This window comes from Microcaecilia unicolor, chromosome 4 (genome assembly GCF_901765095.1).
Source record: "Microcaecilia unicolor chromosome 4, aMicUni1.1, whole genome shotgun sequence".
NCBI lineage: Eukaryota > Metazoa > Chordata > Amphibia > Gymnophiona > Siphonopidae > Microcaecilia > Microcaecilia unicolor.
Window position 1 is genome coordinate 64559548 of NC_044034.1, and position 12080 is coordinate 64571627.

Below are 12080 nucleotides of genomic sequence, written 5' to 3' on the forward strand. Positions count from 1 at the left end.
TGAAACGGTGTCCAGTGGAAGTACCTGTATGGCTGCTTGAAAAAGTACTTCTCTAGGTTGGGAAACGTGTTCTATCACCGCAGACCCTTCCTCGAGGAGGTTAGGCTGAGCGTCGCCGTTCGCCGTTCCTGCTTGGGCTGACAGTAATTCCCTTCCGGGTTGCGGCGGAGCAATGCGCTCTACGGGGCTCAGGGAAGCCCCGTTAGCGCTCTCAATCGACGCCGATGCGTCGAGAGCGGCAGAAGGGGTCGAGGTTCCCCGAGGTCCCGGCTGCTGACTAGGAAACTGCAGGGTCGTCTGTCGCAACGCTATGGACGCCCCGGGAGCCGAGGAATGCTCCCTGACTTTCCCCCTTCGTTTCCCCATCTAGGAGACCTCAAAGGCAGCGAAATCAGCAGAGAACACCAGAGTCTCTTCGGCAGCAAGCTCAGGTGCGTCCGGTCACAGCGCCATCTTGGAACCCCGTCTGTTACTTACTTTTGACTTATTCATGTCAAACTCAGAAGAATGCATGGGTGCATAAAAAGTCATCCCGCATCTTATTTTAAAGATGTTTAGTGTAATATGCTATGTTTACATATTTGCTGTATTTCATGCTATCTATGGCTTATGCGTGAAACACGCTTTGTCACATATTCTCCTTTTTATTTTCTTTCCCCCTTCCTCTTCTTCTTTATTGTCTTTTAGACAACTATGTACAATGCTCCTCGCTTCAAGACTGTTGTTCATTGTCTTCTTACCTGTATATTGAAAATCAATAAAAATACTGAGACAAAAAAAAAGAGGGATGACCGGTAGGAAAAAGGAGGTGATAATGCCATTGTATAAGTCGCAGGTGAGACCCCAATTAGAGTAATGTGTGCAGTTCTGGAGACCACACCTACGGAAAGATATAAATAGGATGGAGTTGGTCCAGAGGGTGGCTACAAAATTAGTAAGCGGTCTTGAACACAAAAAATATAGGGACAGGTTTATGAACCCCAACATGTATATGCTGGAAGAGAGGAGATATGATAGAGACATTTAAATGTATCAAGGGCATTAACGTACATGAAGTGAGCCTTTTTCAACTGAAGGAATGCTCTGGAACGAGGGGGTATACGATGAAGTTATAGGCTTGGGAGTAATCTAAGAAAGTATTATTTCACAGAAAGGGTGGTAGAAGCGTGGAATGGCCTCCCGGTGGAGGTTGTGGACTGTGTCAGAATTTAAAAAGGCATAGGATAAGCATGTGGGATCGCTTAGGGGTTACAGAGGATGGGCAGACTGGATGGGCTATTTGGCCTTTATCTGCCGTCATGTTTCTATGTTTCTATACACCTTCTTGAGTGGATTCCTTCAAAAAGGTGGTAAATAGTGAAGACCACTGCCCTAAGGAGAGAGCTCCATCCAGTATTGACCAGTGCTGCATTTTGAGATTGGCCTTGCACATGTTTAGTAAACATTATCACAAGCCTCTCCTATACTCCTGCATTGCATTCATGTTTAGTTACACATGCATAATTGCAAGATCTTTTTGTGGCCTGTAGCTTTATTTTGCTGTTACCACTTTGAATAACTTCCTAAAGCATTTTCTGTGTGAGGTTTGCTCTATGTTTAGAAATGGCTTTTATAAAATGGTGTGAATGTATAGGCATTTGTTAGTATACATGCCAACAGGAGCATCTTAAAGGATATGCCTGTTTGTGTTCCTGAGGTCTACATTTGGGTGGCACTGTTGTATACCTGTGTACTTTATTTTATAAAATAGATATGTGCCTGCATTACAGTTCACACACATAGTTGTGTTTTCCTTGAATGTGGTGTGACTTGGTATGAAAGCATGTGTGTGCTGCTGGGGATTATTGTAGAGTCCTCTTGTATAAAAACAGCAAAACAGGTAAGTTGCCTTTATGAAAATAGGAAATGTGGGTTGATTTTTACTTTTTTAAGGTGTAACAGTTTTTATTCAGGATCAAAAAACAAATCAACATTGAACAGCTAAACCCCATGTACTCCACTTCCCCGTACTCTCTCCCATTCAACAATCTACCCACAGATAAAAATTGTCTACCCCATCGCTCTCTTGCTATTATTCGATCAGCGTAGTAATTCCCCAACGTCATATCCTTTAGTTTCTATGCCCCAAAGGTGATTGATCTGACTCTGTCTTCCTTAACTATTCACAATGTAACCCATAATCGTAATGTAACAAACTGTATTTCCATCATTTACAATGTATTGTAAGCCACACTGAGCCCGCAAATAGGTGGGAAAATGTGGGATACAAATGCAATCAAATACATAAATAAACAACAAAATGAAAAAAAAACATCAAGCGATTACATAACAATAACCATGCTTAGCATAATAATAAAACATCATACAGTTTTTAGAAAACTCCTGCACCCTCCTCCCCACTACCCTAGTTTCCTTTCAAATGTAACTATTATAGGCAAGATCACAGCTCTCCCCCCAACCCTACTGGAACCCATATCTTAAACATTCACGAAGATGACCCGGCATCTGGACTCTTATAACCCCAGGCCATCTATAAGAGGATAACATCCAATATTTCCAATCCACCCTCCCCTACCCAGGCAGAGAATCTCCAAACAACCCCTAATATAACTACCAACTTAGGAAACACTCAGAAACTTGTTCAATACTGCACTTTTGGCTTTATGGGAGATAGTTTGCAAATAACAATTCCAAATAGACATGAAAGCCCTTCTTCCCTTTGGGGACTTCCTAACAGCCCTCGCCTCCCATAACATAAAAGCATGCAATCTATTTTTCCAATGCCAAAAGGAAGGATGCTCCTGCATCCTGTGCTTAACTATGCACTTCTTCCCCAATGCTAAAGCTTTACTCAGTAATAAGCGCAAATTTTATCCAAGATCCCATAATCCGCCCATTTATTAAGCAGAACTCCCTTTCAGGAAAAGACTACACAATGACCAAAAAGAATCCTTAAGTATTGATGGAGCGATCTTCAAAATGCTTGAATTACACTACATCGCCAAAAGGCAGGAAAAAAATTTATTGTCCCCCCACTGACATTTGAGGCATTGACTAGTGGGCACCCAACCTGCTCTAGCTGTCTGATATTGTAATATATATGCCCTGTGGAGTATACGGTATTGACTCTCCTGAAGTTCAACATTTCCAACCTGCTTTGGAATAGCTTTAATCAATTTCAATTCGTGATCTAAGCTAGTATAATAGTGGTGCAACTGCCAGTAAGCAAAATAGTCTGAGGCTGCAAATCCTGAAAAGAATAAAAAACACCTTCCTTATTAAGAAAATGCTTGATCAAAAATCCACCATAAAGAAAATGTTTTTCTCAATGTGGAAACTCAAACACGTGAAACCATTCTTCCCGAGAGAAATATTTTGTAACCTGGTACAATCAATGGTACTAAGCCATGCAGATTACTGTAATGGGATCTACGCGGGATGCAAGGATCAAATCATAAAGAAACTTCAGACCACCCAAAACACAGCAGCCAGGCTTATATTTGGAAAAACACGTTTTGACAGCGCCAAACCACTCAGAGAAAAATTGCATTCGCTACCAATCAAAGAACGTATCACTTTCAAAATCTGCATGACTGTTCATAAAATTATTTACGGCGAGGCACTGGGATACATGACAGACCTCATCGACCTGCCAACCAGAAACACCACAAAATCTGCACGATCATACCTAAACCTCCACTACCCAAGCAGCAAAGGACTCAAATACAAATCCACCTATGCATCCAGAATTTCCTACCTAAGCGCACAACTATGGAACGCATTGCCAAAAGCAGTAAAAACTACGCTCAATCACCTAAATTTTCAGAAAGCACTAAAGACAGACCTGTTCAGAAGAGCATACCCCACCGACCCTACATAAAAATACCTGGTCACTTGCAACACAATGGTAACCAAAGACTGTAACAGACATTACCTGACTCTTCTTCCCCCTTTCCCTCTCTAAGTTCCCCCCAACTGTACCTACCATACATGTACCTCATTCTACCACAATATCACTTTGTATTCATTCATACCATGTATTTGTTCAGACCGGAATCAGCTAACGCTGTTAACGGTTATATGTAAGCCACATTGAGCCCGCAAAAAGGTGGGAAAATGTGGGATATAAGAAATAAATAAAAAATATGATAGAGGTGTATAAAATAATGAATGGAATGGGTGGATATGAATCGTTTGTTTACTCTTTCCAAAAACACTAGGACTAGGGGGCACGCAATGAAGCTATTAAGTAGTAAATTTAAGTGTAATTAAACTCTGTAATTTGTTGCCAGAGAATGTGGTAAAAGCAGTTAGCTTAGTAGGGTTTATAAAAGGTCTGGATAACTTCCTAAAAGAAAAGTCCATAAACCATTATTAAGATGGAAAAGCAGCATAAAATCTATTTTACTGTTTTGAGATCTTGCCAGGTCACTGGCTGCAGCGATTCACATGCACTGCCTGCAAGCAGCCTTGGAGCCTTCCCTATGCCGCATCCTGCTGCACCAGAAACAGGAAGTAGTGTCAAAGGTGGCAGAATGCAGCAGAGGGAAGGCTCTGGGGCCAGTTACAGGCAGCATATGTGAAGTGCTGACTCTGCCTTGACCTTTAGTGCTAAACACAACTTTTAAAGGTAGGAGAGATGCTGGACCTGGGGGCAGGGGAGGGAGGGAGGAATGTTGGACCACAGGAGCCAGGGAGGGAGGTAAGAGAAGGAGCAATGCTGGCTATCGGGTGGGAGAGGGTGGTGAAGAACGATAGAGAGAACAATCTTGCGTCTCCTCTCTCCATGTCAGGATCCCCAAACTATTGAACCTAGAGCATGGGAGGGCAACCACAGTCATTGTGGTCCACAACTCAGTCGGGTTTTCAAGATTCCCACAATGAATATAGATATTCTGTAGTATAGATCTCATGCATATTCAGTGTGAAAACCCAACTGGGTGATGGTCTTTGAGGACTATGGTTGCCCACTCCTGCCCTAGAGCCTCAGCAGCATTTAGAAAGCAAAACAAGCCCAGATTTGCAAATTAATACTTTGGACACACCACTAAAAAATCTCACTCTGCGCTGGACCACCCTTGGCATCTCTGTGCAGGGCTTGCCCACCCTCTCTCCTCCTTCAGAGTGACCCCATTCCCTGCACTCTTACTTGTACCTAAGGCATCCCTTTCTATTCCTCAGACTTAAATATTAGGGGATAAATGTTCTCCCATATCTCCAACCAAAGCACATGGACAATTATAGTGGAGGAGGAGCCCAACAGCAATAGCAACTTGTTCTTAGAAAATGGTATGCTGGGTTTAGCAAATGTATTTGTGACCTGCTGAGCAAAAGGTACTAAAAGTGGGGTTACAAATAACAGAGAAAGTTTTGTTATATATTATTTCTTATTATACCAACTTCCTTTGGTTATAACCATCTTGAATCCACTTTTCTAGAGGACTATAAACCCAATTTGGAAAAGACTTTCTATGTAGAATATTTCCTTAATTTTCATGTATCTAAAATGGGTGTATCTGTTCAAAGAATGTATCTTTGTATTAACTTTAAAATGATAAATAAAGAATTAAAAAACAAATAACAGAGAAACGCTATAAAAGTTTGGAGGTGCAACTTTCATTTTTGAAATTTTTGTGTACTATAGGGTCAGTAGAATGGGACTATGCAATTTTTTTCACAACTTTTATGTTTTTCATGTTCTGCAACCTAAAAACTATAGATACCTAAAATGGGGTATGCGATTTCTGGGGTTAATTACTTTTTTATTGATAAACATTTCTCATTTTTTAAAGATGTAATTATACATTCCTAAGGCTGAAATTTTGCATGATTCTGGTATAAATAAGTCACATACCCCACTTTTGGTACCTTTTCACTCGGCGGGTCACATTTCGTTAATGCCATTTCATCTGAACTTGGCTCCACTGCAGTCTCCCCTGAAACACATTGGTAATGTACTCCTTTCCTAAAGGGGAAACACTGGAACTATCCCAATCATCCACTGGCAAAGTGCCTCCCTCACACATTCAAAATTGATCCTGGGAGCCTTATAGAGTGAGTGCTATGTCCAGTTTCAATCACTCTCCTCCAGGAGAGCCACAACCCCCAACAGAAGGAAAAATAAAAATCCTAAGGCAGCAAAAGCTGAGACTTCCAGCTGCTCTGTCAATGGCCAAGACTCCAAGTAATCCAATCCCAGCATTCAGCTCATTCCATCCTGGCTGCAATTGGCTTATTGGATGTTTCCAGGGTATAATGTCACAATCTGCAAGTCACATACCCTGTTGCTCAGAGACGGCCAAACAGAATGCTGACCATGCTGGGAGATGGATGGGTAGGGGAACAGCAGGGTCCATCATACTGAGGAGGATGTTGTATGTTTTCAGTGTTTCCGAGCTAGAGTGCCAAGCGGTTCATTATGGCTGTGTGTCCTGTCTTAGCCTAAAGGTAAATATTATCTAAAATTAGGAAGACTAAAAGGTGGGCCTGTCTTTCTTTAATGTTGTTCTGCGGTACTTCAACCGGAACCAGCAACAGCTTTGAAAACAACTGATTTTTTTTTTTTTTTGGGGGGGGGGGGGGGGGAAGGCGGTCTCTTATAACCCTTTATTAATTGGTTCTAGCTGTCAGTTGACACACAAAAAAACATAGTACTGAGGGAAAGACAAAGGAAATTGTAACGAGAGAACCTTCTATTTAAAAATGTCCTATATTTATGTATCATCTCTTGTTGGAATTATTAAATCTTAACTATAACTGATGGTGACATAAAGGGTAAGAACATGGCCATGTTTCAGCAAAGATGCCTGGATCAGGAGTCATACTATCCGATGATTATGTCACACAGGTTTACTAGTGAGATTCTATTAGTTGTAATTCAAGATCACAACGAATGTTGAGGAACACTTCAGTATGTGAGCAAGCGGCAGTGATTTTCATTATAAACATGATCATAACCCACCCAAATCCCCTCACCTCTAACATCTATTTACAAAATAGAACTCTGCAACAATTTCTACAATAAAGTGCCCCTGCCCACCGACCAATTAAAATCTCCAGTAACCACTCCCATTAACCTACCCACAGCCTTTCTGGCTAACTTTATTGTAAACCACCACATTGGCCAATGCAGAAAGCCTACTTGCTTTACTCATAACATGGATTTTCTATGGACAGCAAGATCCTACAGCCACAAGAGATAACATCACCACGAAAAAGCCAAGCTTTTCTCTCCCAAAACTCAGAACCCACTAACATACTTTACTGTGGCTGCACCAGTGTTCCCATGTTCCACTTCAGAAAAATGCCTACAGGAACCTATGACTTGCTATCCACAGCAAAAAAAATGGTGACTTTAGCTGAAGGTCTCAGTGATGCCCTATATCCGTATGTCATAGCTCTGCAGCCCAAACAGAGCTATGAAGGCAGCAAGTGGAAGCTTTACATATATACATAGTCTTTAAATAGCTCAACCAACTGCAGAAAGCCTTTGATATTTGATCACTAGATTAGTGCTTTCTAAAAGGGTGTATCAAGGTCTAATTGCTACTTTACAAACATCAGTCAAGGCATAGTACAACTGTACCACTGATGTGATTGTAACACTATTCTAGTGTACAGTCACTTTTGCAAGAAGACTAAAACTCACTTGGCTGTAACAGTAGGATAGACAAGACCTAGCATTCTTTTTTGTAACTGGAAACCCAATTTTATTTGGTTTAAAAGACAGAAATAATGGAGCTGGTCTGGTGGAGCAGTAGTTCTGCAAAGGTAAATGTGTAGTGCTCCCTTGCAACCCAGAAGGTGCAGAAGTTCTTCTTCAGCATTTACATGGAGTAGTGAGGGGGGGGGGGGGGGGGGAAACACTGGTAGAACGATCACTTATTGTGAAAATCAAAGACTAGGCAAACGTTTTGGGTAGATATAGAGTACAAACTGATCATGAATAAAGACTTGCATCACACAGAACAGGCTGAAATGATAGCTACTAGAAACAGAGTTTTCCAGAAGCGAGGTTGTTTCTAAAAGTTTGAATGACATTTTCATGAGTTGTGATATAACTGCGTGCAGATCCCATGCCATCAGACATTTTCTAATCAGTGGTCTAGAGTTCAAATTACCTTTCATCAGTCCCACTAGTAGAGGTCATATTGAAAGCAGCTGACCAGTGTTCTGGTCATGGTATGCTGAAAGAGCACTAAAATGGACTCAGTCCTCCCTGCAAATTGGTAGGGAAATGTGGGATACAAATGCTACAAATAAATACAAGTTTGGTTCAAGTTCAACAAACAGAGGAGATACCGAGATAACAGTATAGGGCAATAAAAAAGATGCTCCTGCTGGCTACACACCAAGTTAATCCCTTCCACATTAAATCATACAACTTTCTAGTGAACTGTGTTCTTGAAGGCAGAATATTAGGATCCAAGATGGCTGCGCCCTGCTAAGACGCCCTAGACCTCGCTCCTACGATGCCTAAACGCCGTGGGAAAATCGCGGGCAGAGCTTCCCCGCATTTACCCCCGTTACCTGGTCCTTTGGATCGATTCATGAGGCCACGGGAAGTTATACAAGAAGGCGGAACGCCTCCGATTGGGAACGCCGGCGAACGGGAGACTTTGGCTTCCCCCGGACTGGAAACTACCTTAAGCCCCGCTGCACGCACTCCTCCTCCTCAACCGCTTGGCGCCAGTTCCTTCCTCTTTGACCCGACGGGGTCTCCCTCGGAAGGAGCAGGGGACCCGAAAGAACCTCGGGGAGAAGCGTCTCTACCATCGGGGGAAGGAATGGAGGGAAGTTTGCCCATATCATCATCATTTATTGAGGAGAGAGAAACTGAGGGTCGAAGTGCAGCAGATTTACAGTCTTCAGTAAGGTTTGAACTTCCTAAAGAGTTAGTAGCCAAGCCAAAGAATGTGACTTTAGACACTTTGTGGGATTTAATGTCCAACCTGGGACAATGTTTCCTTAAGCAAAATGAAGAGTTTTTGCCTAGAGTAAAGACTATTGAAAGTGACCTGAAAAAAAAAGAGGAAGAGTTTAAAGTTTTAAATGAGAAAATGGAAAAAATTGACCAAAGGGTTATGAAGACGGAAACGTTACAAACTTTGATGGTAAAAGAAGTAACTAATCTCAGGCGTAAATCAGAGGCTTTTGACAATTATACTAAAAATCATAACCTGAGATTCGTTAATTTCCCTAGGATTCCAAATGTTTTTCCTCTTGATATGTTGAAACGCTATTTTCGTGAAAATTTGAATGTTCAGGAAAAGGACTTTCCACCCTTATCCCAAGTTTATTATGTCCCAGAAAGGAACTTGAATCAAGAGACTGAAAAACCTATTGATGTTTCTCTTTTGCTTGAGACTTCTGACTCTGAATTGGTCACAGCCGCTACTTTGGTGGCGACTGTTGCCCTACTTCCTGATAAGAATTGGATCTTCCGCCTTTTTTTCCGTAATAAAGAGAATCCCTTTTTGGGTCTCAAAATATTGTTATTTCCTGATGTCTCCAAGGAGACACGTCGACGGAGGAAACAATTCTTACTCCTTAAGCCAGAAATTTTGCACTTGGGGGGTGTCTTCTTTTTAAGGTACCCCTGCAAGTGCATAATAAGGCTGGGGGGGAAGAAATATGTATTTACTGAACCTGAACATCTGTCAGCATTAGTAGCCTCAGTTAAAATGGAGAATGCTTTAAAGAATAATGTATAATTTCTTAGCAGAGAATGATTTACCTGGCAACTTTTTTCCTATATTATTTCTCCCCTTAGATTACCTGATATCTTGGATCTCCCATTATGGACTTGAGTGTCGTATAAATTTGAAAGTGTATAGATTTATATGCTTGTTTTTGAGAAATATTTTCCTTTTACAATAGTTCCTACTTATACGATACTTTCCTAAGCAAGATGTTTCTTGTAAATATTGTTTAAATGAATAAAAGAATAAATAAAAAAAAAAAAAAAAAAAAAAAAAAAGAAGGCAGAATATATGCCTGCTCTTCTTTTGCAATCGGATGTCTATCTATTAGGAGCCTTTCCACATTCATACAGCTAGAGCTAGGGCAGACAGATTAAGATGGAGAATTGGCCTGTTGTGCTGAATCATCAATATTGGAATCATTGGTACAGACATGGGGTGACCCTGGACCATTGTCCCAAGGACCAGAAACCAGATTGGGATGGGCTAGTAAGTAGCTATGAGGATTATCATTGCAGTATCTTTCCTCAGTTTCTGCAATGTCTTTGCTATTGGTGGAACAACATAAAGGAGATCCTGGCTTCATAAAAGTGTGAATGCATCCAATGGTAGACAGACCTGGACTGGATGCTAAGACCTGCAAAAGTGACATTTCTTGTTTAGGAAGGAGGGTGGCTGATAGATTAATAGGGACCTAGGGGAGGAGCCTCTGAAGAAAGAAAGGGAAAGGGTTCTTAGCCCACTTTAAAATGGTATGGTGTGCTTCCAGGAGTGGGATTTGAAACATACCTGCTGTGTCTGGTGAAGAGGATTCTGGAACCTGCCTTGAACTGTGAGTTTCAAAACTACTGCTTTATTTGTGGAGAGATTTCTTATATTATGATGTACTTATATTCCGCATATAACACTTGGAACTTTGGATTTAGAAGTTCATGTTAATTGGAGTTTAGACCTCTGAGATACAGAAAATGAAAAAAAAAAATCTAGTAGTTGAATCATACAATCCCACTCTGAGATCTTTTCCTTAAAAAAAAAAAGTTGAGCTTTTATGAGGGAAGATAATTCTTAATTTGTCAGTAACCTACAGAAATGTTTTTACACAAGTCTTGGTTGGCCTATGACTAAGGGGTCTATGCACTAAAGTCTTGCAAATACACATTTTCCTCTTTGGAAAGGAGATCACTAGAAAAAGTATGACAACCAAGGAGTGTATTTACTGAAGAACAGCCTTATTTGTTAGCAAGCAGGCTTGAAACGATTGACAGGACCAAATGAATCAAGCATCATTACCATCAGGGATATATTAATCCAGATACCTTCATAAATGAACTAGACCCGAACCAAAGTGAACACCCAGCAGACCGTATCTAGAATAATTTCACTCATCTAAGCACCGAAACAGTAGATCACACAATTAGGAAATTCTCCTCCGCCCACTGCCAACTTGACACCTGTCCCAACTATATCATGAAAGACCTTCCTAATCAATTCATCACAGAACTCACTGATCACCTTAATTATTTGTTCAAAAAAGGCCTATTCCCATGGGACAGAGGAAACATCCTACTAACACCCATCCCAAAAGACACAAAAAAAAGCAGAAGACACTTCGAATTACCAACCGATAGCATCCATACCACTAACAACCAAACTGACAAGGCATAGTCGCTAAACAACTAACAGAATTCCTCACTAATTTCAATATACTACATGAATCTCAATCCAGATTCAGACCTCACCATAGTACAGAAACATACTAACCACACTGCTGAACAGATTCAAGCAAGAAATAGCAAAAGGTAAAAACATCCTCTTACTCCAATTTGAACTATCAAGCGAATTCGATATGGTTGACCACCACATTCTACTGAAGAATCCTCGACAACATAGGAATTGCAGGAAAAGGTCACACCTGGTCAAGGGATTCTTGACATCCAGGACATACAAAGTAAATTCAAACTCAGATATATCCCCTCCATGGAAAGCAGAATGTGGAGTACCACAAGGATCACTGCTCTCACCTATCCTATTCAACCTAATGATGACACCTCTTGCTAGATCACTAACCAAACAAGGCCTCAATCCATTTTTCTATGCAGACGACATCACCATCTATATTCCCTTCAAACAGAAACCCACAGAAATCACCAAGGAAATAACAACCAGAATGACTATCATGGAAGCCTGGGCATCAGCATTCAAATTCAAACTAAACAGAGATAAAACCCAAAGTCTCATCCTCTCGTCCCAATACAACAATGTCCTCCCCTCTGCAATTAACAAACCAGGGTTCATCTGTCCCAATCTCTGACCACCTGAAAATCTTAGGCGTAACAACAGACCACAAACTAACTCTAGAAAACCAAGCTAAGATCACAA